At 35.8% G+C, this 18,373-nt stretch overlaps 1 long non-coding RNA gene across 1 annotated transcript in view; it reads left to right on the plus strand.

Annotated features, from left to right (window-relative positions):
- The window catches only part of LOC119625330 (uncharacterized), a 269,524-nt gene that overhangs the window by 248,286 nt on the left and 2,865 nt on the right, over positions 1-18,373 (plus strand). The gene's annotated exons all lie outside the window — the stretch shown is intronic.

An 18,373-nucleotide genomic window follows, 5' to 3' on the forward strand; every position in this document is an offset into this window, starting at 1 on the left:
TGCCATAAGGACACTTAGTAAAACATGGCTACTAAAGGATTAAGATTGAAGGACAGTATGATAGTCCTCAACTAAACCCAATGCAATGGGAATCATTTATTGGGCGCTAAAATTATAGCAAATGGACCAGGCGCAGTGGCTCATGCCTGTAATCCCAGCACTTTGGGAGGCTGAGGCGGGCGGATCACCTGAGGTCAGGAGCTGGAGACCAGCCTGGCCAACATGGCGAAACCCCATCTAGCCGGATATGGTGGTGCTCGCCTGTAGTCCCAGCTACTCGGGAGGCTGAGGCAGGAGAATCACTTGAACCTGGGAGGCAGAGGTTGCAGTGAGCTGAGATCGCACCACTGCATTCCAGCCCAGGCGACAGTGAGACTCCGTCTCAAAAATAAATAATATAAAATAAAATTATTGTAAATGGTTTCAATATTGCTTTTTTATTAAAAAGGCAATAATTTCTTTTTAAACTCAGGACCTTGGAAACAATCAAATTAGTCAAAATTATGTGAGTTACTATATCCTGTTTTGTAAAACTATCAACTGGAACAAAATTATATGTAATCACCTTGTAAATCTGGCAACTAAGTGGGGGAATTTCTAGTTTGCATTTGGCAGCAGGCTCAGATTCAGCAACAATGCAGAAACTATTAAACCACATTTAACTTTGCCCCCTTCTCTTCAAACCTATCCTTTTATTCAATTCTACTGACCACTCTGGTTCTGTGTAGTCTAAACAAACGGGGAACAACTTTTTACCCTGTCCTTATAGGAAAAAATAATATATCTTTGAGCAGGAAATCAGCAACCCAAAGTGGTGGCAGGATAATAATCCATCAGAGCTTTGGCTCTGTCAGTGATGTTCCTTCAGGCCCATACATTTCTCCCAGTTGAGCGTGTGGTAGTGGCACCAGTGTGTCAGTCTCTAGCTACTGCCTTAGGCTATAGCAATAAACTGCAGTATGGTATGGAGGGAAGGTAGGACAGGGAAGTAGAGACATGGGTAAGAGGCTGGCACAATTGGAAGGGTGGCTGCACTGTAAGAAATAGAAAACAATAGGACAGGCATTGTGGCTTATGCCTGTAATCCTAGTTCTTTGGGAGGCCAAGGCAGGAGTTTGAGACCAGCCTGGGCAACAAAGCAAGACCTCATTTCTACCAAAAAAAAAAAAAAAAAAAAAAGTGTTTTTAAATTAGCTGGATGTGGTTGGATGTACCTGTAGTCCCAGCTACTCAGGAGGCTAGGGTGGGAGGATCACTTGAGCCCCTAGAAGTTTGAGGCTGCACTGAACTATGATTGCACCATTGCACTCCAGCCTGGGCAACAGAGTGAGGCCTCATCTCTAAAATAAAAAATTAGAAAAAGATACAGGGAACACAGATCAATAAAGTTGCAAGCAACATTCAGGTCTTGAATTTATGCCAGTAGACTTGGGATTAAAAAGTAATTATAGAAATTGAGGCAATAATTAATAGCCTACCAACCAAAAAAAGTCCAGGACCAGATGGATTCACAGCCGAATTCTATCAGAGGTACAAGGAGGAGCTGGTACCATTCCTTCTGAAACTATTCCAATCAATAGAAAAAGAGGGAATCCTCCCTAACTCATTTTATGAGGCCAACATCATCCTGATACTAAAGCCTGACAGAGACACAACAAAAAAAGAGAATTTTAGACCAATATCCCTGATGAACATCGATGCAAAAATCCTCAATAAAATACTGGCAAACCGAATCCAGCAGCACATCAAAAAGCTTATCCACCATGATCAAGTGGGCTTCATCCCTGGGATTCAAGGCTGGCTCAACATATGCAAATCAATAAACGTAATCCAGCATATAAACAGAACCAAAGACAAAAACCACATGATTATCTCAATAGATGCAGAAAAGGGCTTTGACAAAATTCAACAGCCCCTCATGTTAAAAACTCTCAATAAATTTGGTATTGATGGAATGTATCTCAAAATAATAAGAGCCATTTATGACAAACCCATAGCCAATATCATACTGAATGGGCAAAAACTGGAACCATTCCCTTTGAAAACTGGCACAAGATAGGGATGCCCTCTCTCACCACTCCTATTCAACATAGTGTTGGAAGTTCTGGCTAGGGCAATCAGGCAAGATAAAGAAATCAAGGGGGTTCAGTTAGGAAAAGAAGAAGTCAAATTGTCCCTGTTTGCAGATGACATGATTGTATATTTAGAAAACTTCATCATCTCAGCCCAAAATCTCCTTAAGCTGATAAACAACTTCAGCAAAGTCTCAGGGTACAAAATTAATGTACAAAAATCACAAGCATTCTTATACACCAGTAACAGACAAACAGAGAGCCAAATCATGAATGAACTTCCATTCACAATTGCTTCAAAGAGAATAAAATACTTAGGAATCCAACTTACAAGGGATGTAAAGGACCTCTCCAAGGAGAACTACAAACCACTGCTCAACAAAATAAAAGAGGACACAAACAAATGGAAGAACATACCATGCTCATGGATAGGAAGAATCAATATCATGAAAATGGCCATACTACCCAAGGTAATTTATAGATTCAATGTCATTCCCATCAAGCTACCAATGAGTTTCCTCACAGAATTGGAAAAAGCTGCTTTAAAGTTCATATGGAACCAAAAAAGAGCCCACATTGCAAAGACAATCCTAAGTCAAAAGAACAAAGCTGGAGGCATCATGCTACCTGACTTCAAACTATACTACAAGGCTACAGTAACCAAAACAGCATGGTATTGGTACCAAAACAGAGATATAGACCAATGGAACAGACCAGAGTCCTCAGAAATAATACCACACATCTACAGCCATCTGATCTTTGACAAACCTGAGAAAAACAAGACATGGGGAAAAGATTCCCTATTTACTAAATGGTGCTGGGGAAATTGGCTAACCACAATTAGAAAGCTGAAACTGGATCCTTTCCTTACTCCTTATACGAAAATTAATTAAAGATGGATTCGAGACTTAAATGTTAGACCTAATACCATAAAAACCCTAGAAGAAAACCTAGGTAATACCATTCAGGACATAGGCATGGACAAGGACTTCATGTCTAAAACACCAAAAGCAATGGCAACAAAAGCCAAAATTGACAAATGGGATCTAATTAAACTAAAGAGCTTCTGCACAGCCTAAAGAAACTACCATCAGAGTGAACAGGCAACCTACAGAATGGGAGAAAATGTTTGCAATCTACTCATCTGACAAAGGGCTAATATCCAAAATCTACAAAGAACTTAAACAAATTTACAAAAACAAAAACAAAAACAAAAACAAAAACAAAAACAAAAAAAAAACAACCCCATAAAAAAGTGGGCAAGGGATATGAATAGACATTTCTCAAAAGAAGACATGCATACAGCCAACAGACACATGAAAAAATGCTCATCATCACTGGCCATCAGAGAAATGCAAATCAAAACCACAATGAGATACCATCTCACACCAGTTAGAATGGCAATCATTAAAAAGTCAGGAAACAACAGGTGCTGGAGAGGATGTGGAGAAATAGGAACAATTTTACACTGTTGAGGGGATTGTAAACTCGTTCAACCATTATGGAAAACAGTATGGCGATTCCTCAAGTATCTAGAACTAGAAGTACCATATGACCCAGCCATCCCATTACTGGGTATATACCCAAAGGATTATAAATCATGCTGCTATAAAGACACATGCACACGTATGTTTATTGCAGCACTATTCACAATAGCAAAGACTTGGAATCAACCCAAATGTCCATCAGTGACAGACTGGATTAAGAAAATGTGGCACATATATACCATGGAATACTATGAAGCCATAAAAAAGGATGAGTTCATGTCCTTTGTAGGGACATGGATGCAGCTGGAAACCATCATTCTCAGCAAACTATCGCAAGAACAGAAAACCAAACACCGCATGTTCTCACTCATAGGTGGGAACTGAACAATGAGATCACTTGAACTCGGGAAGGGGAACATCACACACCAGGGCCTATTATGGGGAGGGGAGAAGGGGGAGGTAATGCATTGTGAGTTACACCTGATGTAAATGATGAGTTGATGGATGCTGACAAGTTGATGTGTGCAGCACACCAACATGGCATAAGTATACATATGTAACAAACCTGCACGTTATGCACATGTACCCTAGAACTTAAAGTATAATAAAAATAAAATAAATATTTTTTATAAAGTCCATCAATAATAAATGCCCCTTAGGAATAAATATTGGAATATTTAGACAAAAACTTTAAGCTATTTTAAATATGTTCACAGAATTTTAAAAAATGTTTTAAGTACTAAAGGAAAATATGAGAATGTCTCATCTTGAAGGAATCTTTTACTGGATGTAGAATACTTGGTTAGCAGTTTTTTCTTTCAGCATTTTGAATATATCATCTCCCTGCCTTCCGGCCTCCATGATTTCTTATGAGAAATCATCTGTTAATCTTGTAGAGGATTCCTTGTATGAGATGAGTCATGACCCTCTTGCTTCTTTGAAGAATCCCTCTTGGTCTTTTTCTTTTGAAAGTTTGATTACATTGTGTCGAGGTATGTCTCTCCTTAGAGTTTATTGAGCTCCTTGGATGTGTAGATTAATGTCTTTTATTAGATTTAGATAAATTTCAGCCTTTTCTTTTCTTTTCTTTTCTTTTTTTTTTTTTTTTTTTTTTTTTTTGCCCCTCTGGCTGGGACTATCTTCATGCATATGTTGGTATGCTTGATGATATTTCACAGGTCCTGGGGTTATATTAATTTTTATTCATTCTTTTTTATTCTGTTCTTCAGACAGAATAATCTCAGTTGGCCTATCTTTAAGTTCACTGATTCTTTCTTCTGCCTGCTAAAATCTGGTGTTGACCCCTTCCAGTAGTTTTTTCATTTCAATTATTATACTTTTCAATTCCAGAGTACCTATTCAGTTCATTTTAAAAATAATATATATCTATTGGTATTATCTGTTTGTAAAAGGAAAGCAGACAATATGAATACATCTATAACAAGTAAAGAGATTGAATTGGTAATTAAAAACCTCCCACAAAGAACACCTAGGACCAGATTACTTTGCTGATGAAATCTACCAAACCATTAAAAAACATCAATACTTTGCAAATTCTTTCAAAAAATGTAAAAGAAGGAATACAACCAAATTCATTGTAGGAGATCAGTTTTACCCTGACACCAGAACCAGGCAAGGACAACACATACACAAAAACAACTACAAACTAATATTCTTCACAAATATATATCAAGAAAAATCTTCAACAAAATACTATCAAACCAAATTCAGTGAAAAAGTATTTTAAACTATAGTAAGGTGTAATTTGGAATGTAAGGTCAATTTAGTACCTGAAAAATCAATTAGTATAATATACTATATTAATAGAATAAAAGGTAAAACCTCATGATTACCTCAATAGACACAGAAAAAGCGTTTTGACAAAATCCAACATCCTTTTCTGATAAAACACTGAACCAACTAAAAAGTAAAGGAGAACTTCCTCAATCTGGTAAAGTATATCTACTTATTTAAAAACCCACAGCTAACATCATACTTAATAATAAAAGACAGAATGATTTCCTCCTAAAATCAGAAATAAGATAAGAACATCTGTTCTTACCACTTCTATTCAATATTATACTGTGATGTTGTAGCCAGAGCAATTAGGTAAAAATAACAAATAAAAAACTTGGAAAGGAAGCAAAACCCTCTTATTTGCAGATGACATGATCTTGTACATATAGAACCAAAAGACATCCACTAAAAAAACCATTAAAGATAATAAACAAGTTGGCAAGATGACAAAATACAAGATTAATATTTTTAAATTTCATTCGGTGTTTTATAGTTTTCAGTGTGTAAGCCTTGTAAGGTAAGTATTTTAAGTATTAAACATTTTTTGATGCTACTGTAAATGGAATTGGTTTTTCAGTTTCATTTTCAGATTGTTTATTGCTAGTGTATAGGGATATAGTTGATTATTGCATATTAATCATATATTTATGATTCAGAACCTTTAAATACACTTTTACCTCCAACCAGAAAGTAAGATTCTTTGCTTGAATTTCCTTAGAATGATTTTATATAGGTTTCTCATTTTGAAAAACAGAAATTAATGGCTCAACCAACGAATTTGTAGGTCTGTTTCCTTTGATAAACATCATCTTTATAGACTTATTTCAGGCATATAATGTCATCATTCTGTATATTGTGTTAGGAAAAATTATCAGAAACTTAGGACTAAGGAAAAAGAAGTCTGCATGTCCTTTCAATGTCATACTGGAATATTGTCCAGGAGATCACTCAAGGATTAATCATCTAGGGGAATGGAACTTTGGTTGTTTGATTATTAACTCCTAATTAAAGCCTAGACTGTGAAGTTTCATCTTACTTTGCAGATTTTTATTTTGAAGAGATGCAAATGAACCCTTCTTGGCAAAAAAAAAAAGTTAAATATTATTGTTTTATTGACTATAGATTATTATTATGCTGTTTTATATTTAATTCAGCAATTTTATTCTGACTTTCTTTCATCATTTTCTATAAGCATTCAGTTCCCCAAATACTCTTTGAAGTAATTTTATCTTGGTTGTTCCTTCATTAGTGAGTTGAATAAATCTTTGACTTGTTCTTATTCTGTATTCATATACAACTTATGTCATTTCATTTTATAGCAGTTTTACATTATGTACAAAATTAAGTTGCCCAGTTTTCAAAAATCTTCCTAAAAGTTGTACCATAATTAATTTTTCTCAACTCCACAGTATTTTCCACAAAAAAACTATATTGAAATTAAAAAGAAGATTTGTACATTTCAAAACAACTGCTTTCTCCTGGCCCAATGCATTAAGTGTAAGTGATGAGCAGAGAGCCTCCTAGGCACGTGCCCCTTCCTGCATGTTTCTTCAGAATGGTGTAAATGCAATGTCCTATTTTTACCCACAGGCAAGTCCGTGATGAGATATTATTTATGAAATGGTAAAATAAAGAAACTCAATTTAATTTAAGTGTAGCAAAAGTGATTAATGGAATCCATGCAAAAGTTTGACTGATTTATTTGCCTTAATTGAATGCCTAATCATGACTCACAGATGTTAGAGTTCGTTTTTTTTTTAATGTGGGCATAAAATATGCAAACTTTTTATCTAATCCAGCTTCTTTTGGAGACTTAATATTCATTTTGGGATCCACTTCAATTGTACTGTTTCCTCAAACCACTTCTTGCCCAACAAATCTTAACAAAAATGTTTTTGTATAAAATCTACTCACTAATATTTAAAAAAAAACACACAAAACAATAAACAAAAAAATGTAGCTTGAAGTTTTTATAAATATTCATTTATAATGATTACTCAGAAAAACAGTATTAAAAAACAAATTAATATGTGCCCAAAAGGGATAAAAGCTTCACAAATGTGTTTATAATCTAAAAGAAGATGACAGACACAATGTATGTGGGTTTTAAGAAAAGGAAAAGAAAGAAAAAGAAAATTGCCATCAGATTTATTTAAGGTATGAGGCATCAAGGTAACTCTAGAGCCAGGTAGACTTAAATTCAATATGTTCTAGTCTTTGGCTTATTATCTTTGGTGCAGTAACTACGAACTTATTCCTGGTGCTATGTTTATTTTTTTAAATTCTTCTGTTTTATGAATTACCTGGATTTTTAACTTTTTATTTTCTATCATATTTATCTAAAACACCAATAATATCCTGCCTCGTAAGTTTTTCTTTGAGTTTTGCTGCTTTGTTTTTTTTTATATTTTATGTAAGAATAAAACTCTGAATTAAATAAATACATTTAAAATGGAAACTTAAAATTCCCTACAGAAAAAATACTATTTTAATAAAAATATAAATAATGTGTCAAAGAAAAATTACATTTTAAGATAATTTGCATCCTTTGGATATTGGGAAACTGATCTTTGGTTTCAGCTTTAATTCTTACAAGAAGCAAATGACTATATTTATATAACATTTTTCAATATGGTTAATTGCTACAGTTGGAGGTTCTTGTATTTCTCTAATGAATTACTTTTCTATTATGAAGAAATGACTCTCAAAGGACAATCATTTGTTACACCTGAGCCTTCCTGGTCCCAGTTGTGCCACATGCTGCTTAATAATTTGCAATGATTTAGGAAGATTGCCATAACCACTCAATTACTTAAACAACAGCTTTGGATGCAATCTATATAGCATGAGACACATCCTTAGCCCACATTTAGAACTGTCTTGTGAATTACATAGAATCCAGCAACCACTATGTTCTGAGTATTTCACAGACAGCAGGTAACCTGTCCTAGAGGACTAAAAGAGATGCTCATTTTCTTTGGCCTGTCTAGGTAGGTGTGGCATAACCATACAGTGGAATACAGCAGTGCCAAAAAAGAAGTCAACTAAGGTTTAGGAAACCTGATTTCTAATTCTGGCTCTATTGCTTTTTAGGTTTTGACCCTCAGATAATGATATTCTCTGACCTTTGGCATTCTTCTCTTCATAGAATGTGTGCTACAGCTGATAGTTTCTTAGACATTTGCCTAATCAATAGTGTATTTCTATGTAACCTAAATTAAAGGTGTAAGATATTTTGCAAATTGTACCAAAATGTTTATAAAAAAGTCTCAGTAACTTATTTTTATGCAGCATTCTGAAGCAACAAGATGAAAAATCAGTCCATCACTGTAAGACAGGGTAGCTCATTTAAAATTGTGATTGTCAAAAATGTTAATTACTTCTGAGTCAATGAGATAGAATTGCTAGGAAATTTACTTGAACTAACATAGCTTTGTGGCCAGAATTAACCTTTCTATAAGGAAAAGAGACACATGTCCATGTGTCTAGGTAATGAAATTTGAAGGACAGGTAATATGAGTGAGTTCTGAAAATAAATTTTACTAAATTCACAATTATACCTTGGACTGGTCCTACACAATTAAGGTGTAAAATATAAGCCCCTTCTGGTTATATTTTAGACTGTTGAAAATAAGTACAGTGTATATACCCAAAGGATTATAAATTATGCTGCTATAAAGACACATGCACACGTATGTTTATTGCAGCACTATTCACAATAGCAAAGACTTGGAATCAACCCAAATGTCCATCAGTGACAGATTGGATTAAGAAAATATGGCACATATACACCATGGAATATTATGCAGCCAAAAAAAGGATGAGTTTGTGTCCTTTGTAGGGACATGGATGCAGCTGGAAACCATCATTCTTAGCAAACTATCACAAGAACAGAAAACCAAACACCGCATGTTCTCACTCATAGGTGGGAACTGAACAATGAGATCACTTGGACTCGGGAAGGGGAACATCACACACCGGGGCCTATCATGGGGAGGGGGGAGGGGGGAGGGATTGCATTGGGAGTTATACCTGATGTAAATGACGAGTTGATGGGTGCAGCACACCAACATGGCACAAGTATACATATGTAACAAACCTGCACGTTGTGCACATGTACCCTACAACTTAAAGTATAATAATAATAAATAAATTTAAAAAAATAAATAAATAAAAAATAAAAAATAAAAAAAAGAAAAAAAAAGAAAATAAGTACAGTGTATTAAAAATATATAGTTATCTAAATGAATGATCTTGGTACATAAATAAAACATTCAGATTTAAAGTAAATGCTTTTAGCTTCATTTATTTACCATATCATTTCAATAATAATCTACTTGTGAAATTCAGTGTTATCTTCATCTCAATTTTTTTGCCCTTCATAAGTAAATGAGTATTAATTTACAAAGACTAAAATGTCTAGGGAAATATGACTATATAATCCTTTTTACCTAGTACCTAGTATAGTGCAATAGAAATTTGAAATGTTTCCCGATGCTACTCTGCACAGTACAAAGATCGTAAGTTTTGGGGTATATCTAGTTTTGTTCTCAGATAATTTCCAATGGATACTGGGTAATCCATTCAGACTTTCTGGGATGCTTTTCCCCATGTGTAAAAATAGTCATAATAATATTATCCATGACCTTTTCAATGTGTAATAATATGACTCATTCATTTTCAGGATAGTATGTGTCTATACACATTCATTCAAGTAAATTACTATTCCCACGTTCATATTCAACCGTAAGAACAAGAAGGGCATTTGCTGATTTGTTCAGGAATAGGAAGGTTCTGGAATGTAGGAAGTGGGGAAGAACAAAAACACCATTTTGCAATTTTTCAGCAGGGCACTGTTTTGTGACATCTGGATTACAACTAGAAGACTAGAAGCCAAGGGGCTAGAATTATCTGAAGGGTCACTCCCGTATGTCTAGAGGTTAATGCTAGCCATCAGTTGGAGGCCAAGCTTCTTCACAAGATGACTGGGCATCAAGAGCAAATAGAGAGAGAGACAGGGGGTATATATGTGCACAGTAGATGAAGCTATATTGCCTTTTATTGCCTAGACTTCTGCTACATTCTATTAATAGAAGCAGTTACAAAGGTCATCTAGGTTAAAAGGGAGGGGACATGGATCCCATCTCTCAGTGGAGGAGTGTTGATGTCATGTTGTAAGAAAAACATGTAGCATGGGTTATATATTGCTGCCGTTTTCGCAAGACAATATCTGCTCAAGCCAGTATAAGGGCTTTTGATTTATATCATCAAAGTCACCTTCAATAATAGTATAAGATTTGATTTATATCTTTGCCTGTCTAATGATAGGAAAAATGGTATTTCACTGTTGTTTGTTTTTATAATTAAATAGACCATTGTTTTACAAATTATTTGCCACTTATATTTTTTCATGATTAAAAAAATTGTTTGACATAATCAGTATGCTCCTGTGGGTATTCACCTGCTTAATAACAATTTATAAAACATCTTCAAATATTATACTAAGAAAACAACACTTTCTTAGTTTTGTTGAAAATATTTCCCCTGGTGTGCCATTTTATTTTCACTTTGTTTTATTGCATTATTTATTCTTTATAAACTTTTTAATATGGTTGCTATATTATATACTATGCTTAAAAATGTGTTTCTCATCCCAGGATTATAAAAATAATTTTCACTTGTATGCTAACTTTGTTCTTTATAAATTATATCAAAATAAATTCTATATAAGTTAAATATAAGATCTAACATTTTTCAGGCTTTTAACTGTTCAGCTTCACTTGTTGAAATAGTCAAAATAGCAACTAGTTTTAAAAATAGTAATATCCAAAGAAAACAGATATTATCTGTTGAATAAGCTTATACCTCCTCTACCAGTTAGAAATACTAAAATTATGTATTGATTCATATATATACTTGAGTCTCTTTCTAGACTCTTTATCATGGGTCTTTACTGTAATTCACTATCACTTTTTTTAATCATTACAGTATGAAAGTACATTTTAATATCTTAAAAGCCCCACCCCCGGAACGTGGCTTGTAATTTATGAAGAGCTTTTCAATAATCAGTGCCCAACCTACTTCCTCCCTGGCGATCTCATTCAGGCTCATGTCCACAGCAACAACTCCCTATTTATATCTCCAGTCCACATCTCTCCTGTGAACCTCAAACTTTATTACCCACTGGAAGATTGAACAAGTCTCTGTTTCAACTGGTCAAAACTGAGCCCTTGAATATTTTTCCCAAGTCTCCTCCTCCTCCAGTCTTCTTTATTCAGATAAAGGGCATTATACCAGCTAATCAGATACCAAAATGAAAGTGAAAGTTAGTATTGTTGTAGCCAATCTTTACATGAGAGTAAAAATGGTTGAATTCTTCTAATAGAAAATTAAAGTAGGGCCGGGCGCGGTGGCTCACACCTGTAATCCCAGCACTTTGGGAGGCCGAGGCAGGCGAATCACGAGGTCAGGAGATCGAGACCATCCTGGCTGGCACGGTGAAACCCCGTCTCTACTAAAAATACAAAAAAGTAGCCAGGTGTGGTGGCGGGCGCCTGTAGTCCCAGTACTCGGGAGGCTGAGGCAGGAGAATGGCGTGAACCCGGGAGGCGGAGCTTGCAATGAGCTGAGATTGCACCACCACACTCCAGCCTGGGCAAAAGAGCAAGACTCTATCTTAAAAAAAAAAAAAAATTACAGTGGGAAATGTGGCTTTTGGGGAGGCACAGTATGGTTACAGCTACACTGCATCTATGATGTCAAAATCGGTATCTGGTTTAGCATGTGAACAAGGAGTGCTTAAAAAAAAAAAAATGTTAAGGACCATTGATCCTGTGGAGCATTTCAAAAATTTGTTTTGTTTTGTTTTTTTTAATAGCAGGGGGTATGTGTCTTCAGCCTCTTTCTCAAAGTTATTGTGGTTTCCTGCTAGTTTGGGGTTGCTGAACAATGCTAATAAGTCTCCCCATGAGTGTACTATTACACTTCTACATGTCTCATACACAGCATTTTTTGCTTGAGAATATTTTATGTATTTCCCCATATATTTTTAAAAATCTAAATATGTAGTTGTGATTTCTAAGAAGTAAACGCAAATATTAATAATCATATATTAAAATAAGATTAACTTATAATTTTTACTATTGTTAGACTGATGGTTTAAAATATAGCAAATTAATAAAATGTAAAATCAATGGAATAATATAAGGTGATTTTGAGAAAAACCTTAGCTGTATGTGGAACAAATTATGTAATTGCATCTCCACATTGCTCTATTCCCAGCAGAAGGACTTATATAGACTGCACCACCTGATCTTCCTTGCACTTTTACTTCCAGTTGGTTTCATCCAATGACAGGGACCAGGTAGATATCAGAGAGCAGGAGTGGAGAGAGACACATAGAGAGACAAACAGACATCAAGGTGTTTAGATGTGTGTCTCTAACCCTACTACAACTGCTGGCAAGTTTTGATATTAAGTACATTGAACAATCTTAGTTCTCTTAGTTGGTCCATTTCCTGCTACCTAGCTGTCATCTGGCTGTAACACTGCCATAACCTCACCCCTGCAGGTTGCTACCTTTTCACAGTTGCTACCCTAAGCTGTTTCACCACTCTTTGCTGGTTTCTGCAATCCTGCCACACTCTGTAAATATTCTCTTCATTAAAAAGTCTCCCATCACTTCTGTGAGAAAGCCTTCTGTTTCCTGCCCTGATCTTGACTGACAGTTTCCAACTTTGGTTCTTCTTCAGCTGTACTCATAAAAGGAAACAGTATAGCTCATGAACTCTACCATGATGGTCCCTACCAAGCTTTTCGTGATCATTTACTACTCGTATTATTTTATAATTTCAGTCCAATTCAAACTTCCTTTGGGTGGTTTTCAACAAACCAACCACTAAGCAAATACTAGGATGATAAAGAGGAAGATAAGACAGAGTATGTTCCTCAAGAAGCTTGGTTTTTTCAGCAGACCATTCATAAACTCTTGAAAATGTTAAACAAGCTTATGTATGACAAATCATTACAAAGGAACACTAACAGACCATAAATGTAATTTGAAACTAGAGAAGAAAATGACATAGTCTAACAGGAAAGGCTTCATTGAAGAGGTGGGACTTTAATTGGATCTTGGGGGATAGAGATTCTTCAGTGTGATTCCACCACTGAATATTTCTTATCTTTTTTGTCACACAAAGAGTAATTTTTTTTCATCCCTCTTTCAATGTCCTAGAGCCATGTATGAACCAGTTGAAATAGTGTCTACACATGACAGATAAATTGTTTTTCTTGCCTGACCTACCCTGTGTCAGGATAGGCTTTGAGAAGCATAACAATTCCTTTGCTTGTCCATCTGATGCACATTGTGCCACACTGTGTCAGGTACTCAGGAAGATTTGCATGAGAAGGAGTCCCGAGAAGTTCTAGATGATCACTTTTGGATTTGCCAAAAGTGAACCAAAAAGATTCCATGGGGCAAGCAATAACCCAGGCTCTGGGGTGGCCAGATCTGTATCTAATTTCCAGCTCCTCCAGCTACTGGTCATGTGATCTTAAGAAAATTACTTAATCTTTCTTGTCTCTGTTTCCTCTTTTATAAAATTGTTATTTGCATATCTTCTCAACTTGTATCAAGAGAATTTGCTAAGCAAATGCAATAGCAAAGTCATAATTTGTGACATATTTTAGATCAACTAGCAAGCTTCAAAACCATTTCACTTTAACATTCATTTTATAAGTATTTCAGGATAATTTTTCATATAGAAAAGCAAAACTTCAGTGAAACATAGTCTTTCGGTGAGTCATACCTTTAAATTTTAGGCTTATGTAAACGGAGTATAATAATTGAGCTTTTATCAGTCCTTTTAATCTTTTAAATTTGTATTCCTTTGCATAATGGCCTCAAACGACTTTTTAGTTAATAAATAAGAAATGTGGTTTCAAAATACCAGTTGAATTCAGAGGCATAATTAATTACTGATATTGGAAAAGGGTCCATTATTTAAATTACTAATTACAATGTAGAAATAGTCCTTAAATCATGAATTCTGACCTTTTAAAATTTCATTTATATTCCCTCGCTTTCATTTAATATCCTTCTCAAAAACAGCTTCTGTTTTAAAAACAAAACAGTTTTAGACATGAAGGCCTATATTTATGGAACCCAAATTAATGAGGAATTTCCATAACCTAAGGTGGCATGGTCATTAAGAATAAAGCCCCTAAAATTTTTAGCTTGTGCCTGACCACAGAAAGTGATGTAAAGTACAATTATAGCCAGAAGAATTCTCCAACTCAAATGTGCTTGTTAAGTTTATTTATCCAGTTGCACCGCATGCCACACAGCTGTGATCTATTTAGAGGTTTATTAGACCCTCCTGTCTAGGAATTGTTTCTTTCTTTCTGATTTTCTGCCTCATATCACACCGGGGACAATTTAATGCGACTACATTAAGTGTTTTCTGAACTGCTGCTATTTCTAAATAGTTCTGATGTCTCTGGGGCATACTTTCCTTAAAAGCTAGATTTTCTTGAGATTTTGGTTCAATTTAGTACATTGAACATATAACCTGATATAAACAACAACAAATATTATTTTCATCTGATAAAGTCTAGGTGCTCGGGCTGAAACAGGGAGCAAGGCACACAGATGACTCTCTTTTCATGGGGAGCATGTTATGGCAGGGAAGACCTAGAAGCAATGAATACCCAAATAATTAAGAAAAAACATTCCAGAAAGAAATAATATGCAAATAAGAGTTGTCTGGCCAACTACTTTCCTGGAAGGTCTTTTACAAGTCTATTCTCTGAGGAAGCTAGAAGAGCATAATTCTCATCAAGAGGTAGCAAATCCCTATCATGCCTCCTTTTGTCTGCTGGAACTTTAGAGGGAGAAAGAAGAACAGGCATGACTGAGGACAATAAATGAAATAGCCAACAAGAAGGAATACAAAGCCACAGGTGGCCAGATGAATATGTGCCCACGGGAATATGTGAGCATCCTCAGTGGCCAGCACCAATGCAGGGGCTCTAAGCCTGTCGAGCTAAAGTCACATACCCCAAGTCCTCTTCTTTACAGATGGAGGGACTGGCATCTAAAGAATGACAAGACTCACTCAATTCATATTTAGAGATTTTGAACCAGAGCTGGAAGTTAGACTTCCTGGTATATTTCATTTACATATCTACCAAGAATTGCCTTCATCTGAGTCACTTGCAATGTGGGCACTAATAAATATGATTACTGAGCAAGAATCAAGGAATGATACTTGTGGGGTTTACAGTACCCACAAAATTAGATACCCACAAAATGTACTATGTGGCAGATAATATGTCAGTGTGTCAGTGTGTCAGAACATCTGAAAGTTACTACTGAGACTGGCACAAGTTGCCTCTTCGAATGGTGCTATGGAGAAATGCAAGCTGCGCTCCTCTTCTCTAGGAGCCAAAGCAGCCTGAAATTTTTAAGACAAACAACCTTCTATTCTGTTCAAAAAGAGGCACTTGAGAACAGGCCCAACTAGATACAAAGGAAAAATGGAGCTAGGATGATTAGTTTCTTAATTATTTGGAAGGAATTCTAAAGAAGATTAAAAATCATCATGGTCTGGTCTGTAGTTAAATCCCATGATATATAATTTTAGTGATCATCTGGGAGATGGCTAATGGCAGAGATAATTATGGAAATGCTGACACAGCAAAACACAGTCAAGGCCACATTAATTCTCAACATGTATACTCAGGATATAATAAGAAACTTCCACTGATGACAAGAAAATAATTCAGAAGTAACAATAAAATGGTGAGTAAGAGTAAGTGAGTAAATAGAGAAAATGAACTGAATTCCACTTACTCTTTCACTGTCTTCTTTCCACTAGTTTCATCCTAAACTTAGAGAACAACATCAAAAGAATATTCTCAAGTCTTCTGAGTGACGGCAAGAAACTAGATTACCATTACCAAGGAACTTTTTAAAGCAAACTGCTTTTGCTGATATGAGGAGAAAGTTAATTAATAAGAAAATACATTAAATGTGTTTTAAAGCTGTTAAAGGTGTGTAACAATTACTCAGAATTTAATTATAGCATCAGTTAGAGACCCAGAGAAACTATAAAATTGCACATGAGGGCAGAGCTGAGAGATGACACCTGCTTTGAGATTGATAAAAAAAAAAAAACATAAAGGGAACAAGAGAAATAGCAAGTCATTTAACATTTGGGATTCAGGACTCGAGAGTCATCTATAGGACCAGACTGCTCTTGAAATATACTAGATTTCCCTTGGCTCCAGAGGTTTTGCCTCCATCAAATGCCTACACACTCTTATTGTCAAAAGGAATAAGTCATGGGGAACACCGTGCCAGATAGGAGGTACAATGCATAGGTTCAGCAAAAAGCAGAAGCAAGAGGCATGTATAATTTTGTTGGAGCTTAGTTCCTCCCTGTGTAACAGACATTTCAGGGAAGGGAAGGAGAAAGTAACGAAGCTACGTATGAGCAAAGGTAAATGGGATTCTCTATCCTTGTTTCCCAGTTCCGGTCATGGTATTGCTTACCCATTATTAGTTATCCACTGCTGCATAACAAATTACTCCCAAACTTAGCAGCTTCAAACAACAATCAACAAGTATTATGTCACATGGTTTGTTTCAGAACTTTGGGAGTGACTTAGCTGAATGGTTGTGGCTCCAGGTGCTCTATGTGGTTGCACTCAAGAAGTCAGCCCACTCACATAGCTGCAGACAAAAGGACTCAGTTCCTTGCAGGCTGAGGTCTGATTAGGCAACAGGCCTGAGTGTCTCACCACATGGACCTCCCCCTAGGGCTGCTTTGCATGGCATGGCAGCTGACTTCTCCCAGAACAAATAATTCAAAGCAGCAAAACAGAAGCCTCACATGACATTTGCCCTAGCCTTGGGAATCACACTCTTCCATTTCTTCAATATCCTATTGGTTACATAGCAGCCCTATCCAGTGTGGGAGGGAACTGCATGCAGGCATGAATACCAGGAGTGGAAACCCACTAGAGACCGGCTACCATGGTCATTTACACACCAACATGAAGCGTTCAGCCTTTCGCCACCTACCACTTATACTATTATTTAATATTTTTCCTGTTATGGACTTTAAAAAAGAGGCCATCATAAGCAATAATATTCATGAAATCACGGATATCATGTGATCTTTACATTTATTTTTATATATTAATTTCCAAATAAAAATAGAACTATTAAAACAAAATGTATGTTATCTTCTCATAGCAAGTCAAGCATCAGCAGTGTTGTATGTACTACCATTTGTGAAGTACCACTAGCCACAAGCTCAAGCTGTTCTTGCTGGAGGAAGATCTTTATAAGCTCAGTGTAAGTCAGGAGGCATTTGTTTCATGTGCCATCCTCACACTAAATTGCCTAGAAGTCCAAGGTAATAGTACTTGAGGGTAGGCTACAATGCTACAACAAAGCCATTTGCTACGGTGGTTATAACTGTCACTTGCCAGCCATCGTTTGTAATTACTTAAAACAGAAACAGTTTAAAGAATTAAACCAGAAGGGTAAAGCAGATTGTTCTCAGGACATAAAAACTAAACTCACCTTATTATGTATTGTTACACTGCTGTCCACTTTCATTAGCAAAGGCAATAAAGCAATTTTAACTGTTCCCTGGAATGTCACCAGCAGTAAGTGGTTTTGCTTTACTGTTCTTTTGAGCCGAATATAATAGTTATATTTTAGATCTCTTGCAGCTGGGAAATCTAGAAATGCCTCTGGTCTTTGTGAATTCATTAAAATATTTGATTTGGGTAACCTTGGTGTTACTTTAAGTATAGTTGGGGAAATCACGTCATAATCACTGAATTTTATTAGCGACTAGCCCTTTTTAATCGTAAAATTCAATGTTCTGAAACCTATTGCCTGTTCTGTCCTACACTTGTGACTTTATCTCTTCTCTTGATTGTACAACCATGAACCCTCTTTACGCTTTCCTGAGGGTGTTGTATTTACTGGTGTCCTTCATG

This window comes from Chlorocebus sabaeus, chromosome 10 (assembly GCF_047675955.1).
Source record: "Chlorocebus sabaeus isolate Y175 chromosome 10, mChlSab1.0.hap1, whole genome shotgun sequence".
NCBI classification, from domain to species: domain Eukaryota; kingdom Metazoa; phylum Chordata; class Mammalia; order Primates; family Cercopithecidae; genus Chlorocebus; species Chlorocebus sabaeus.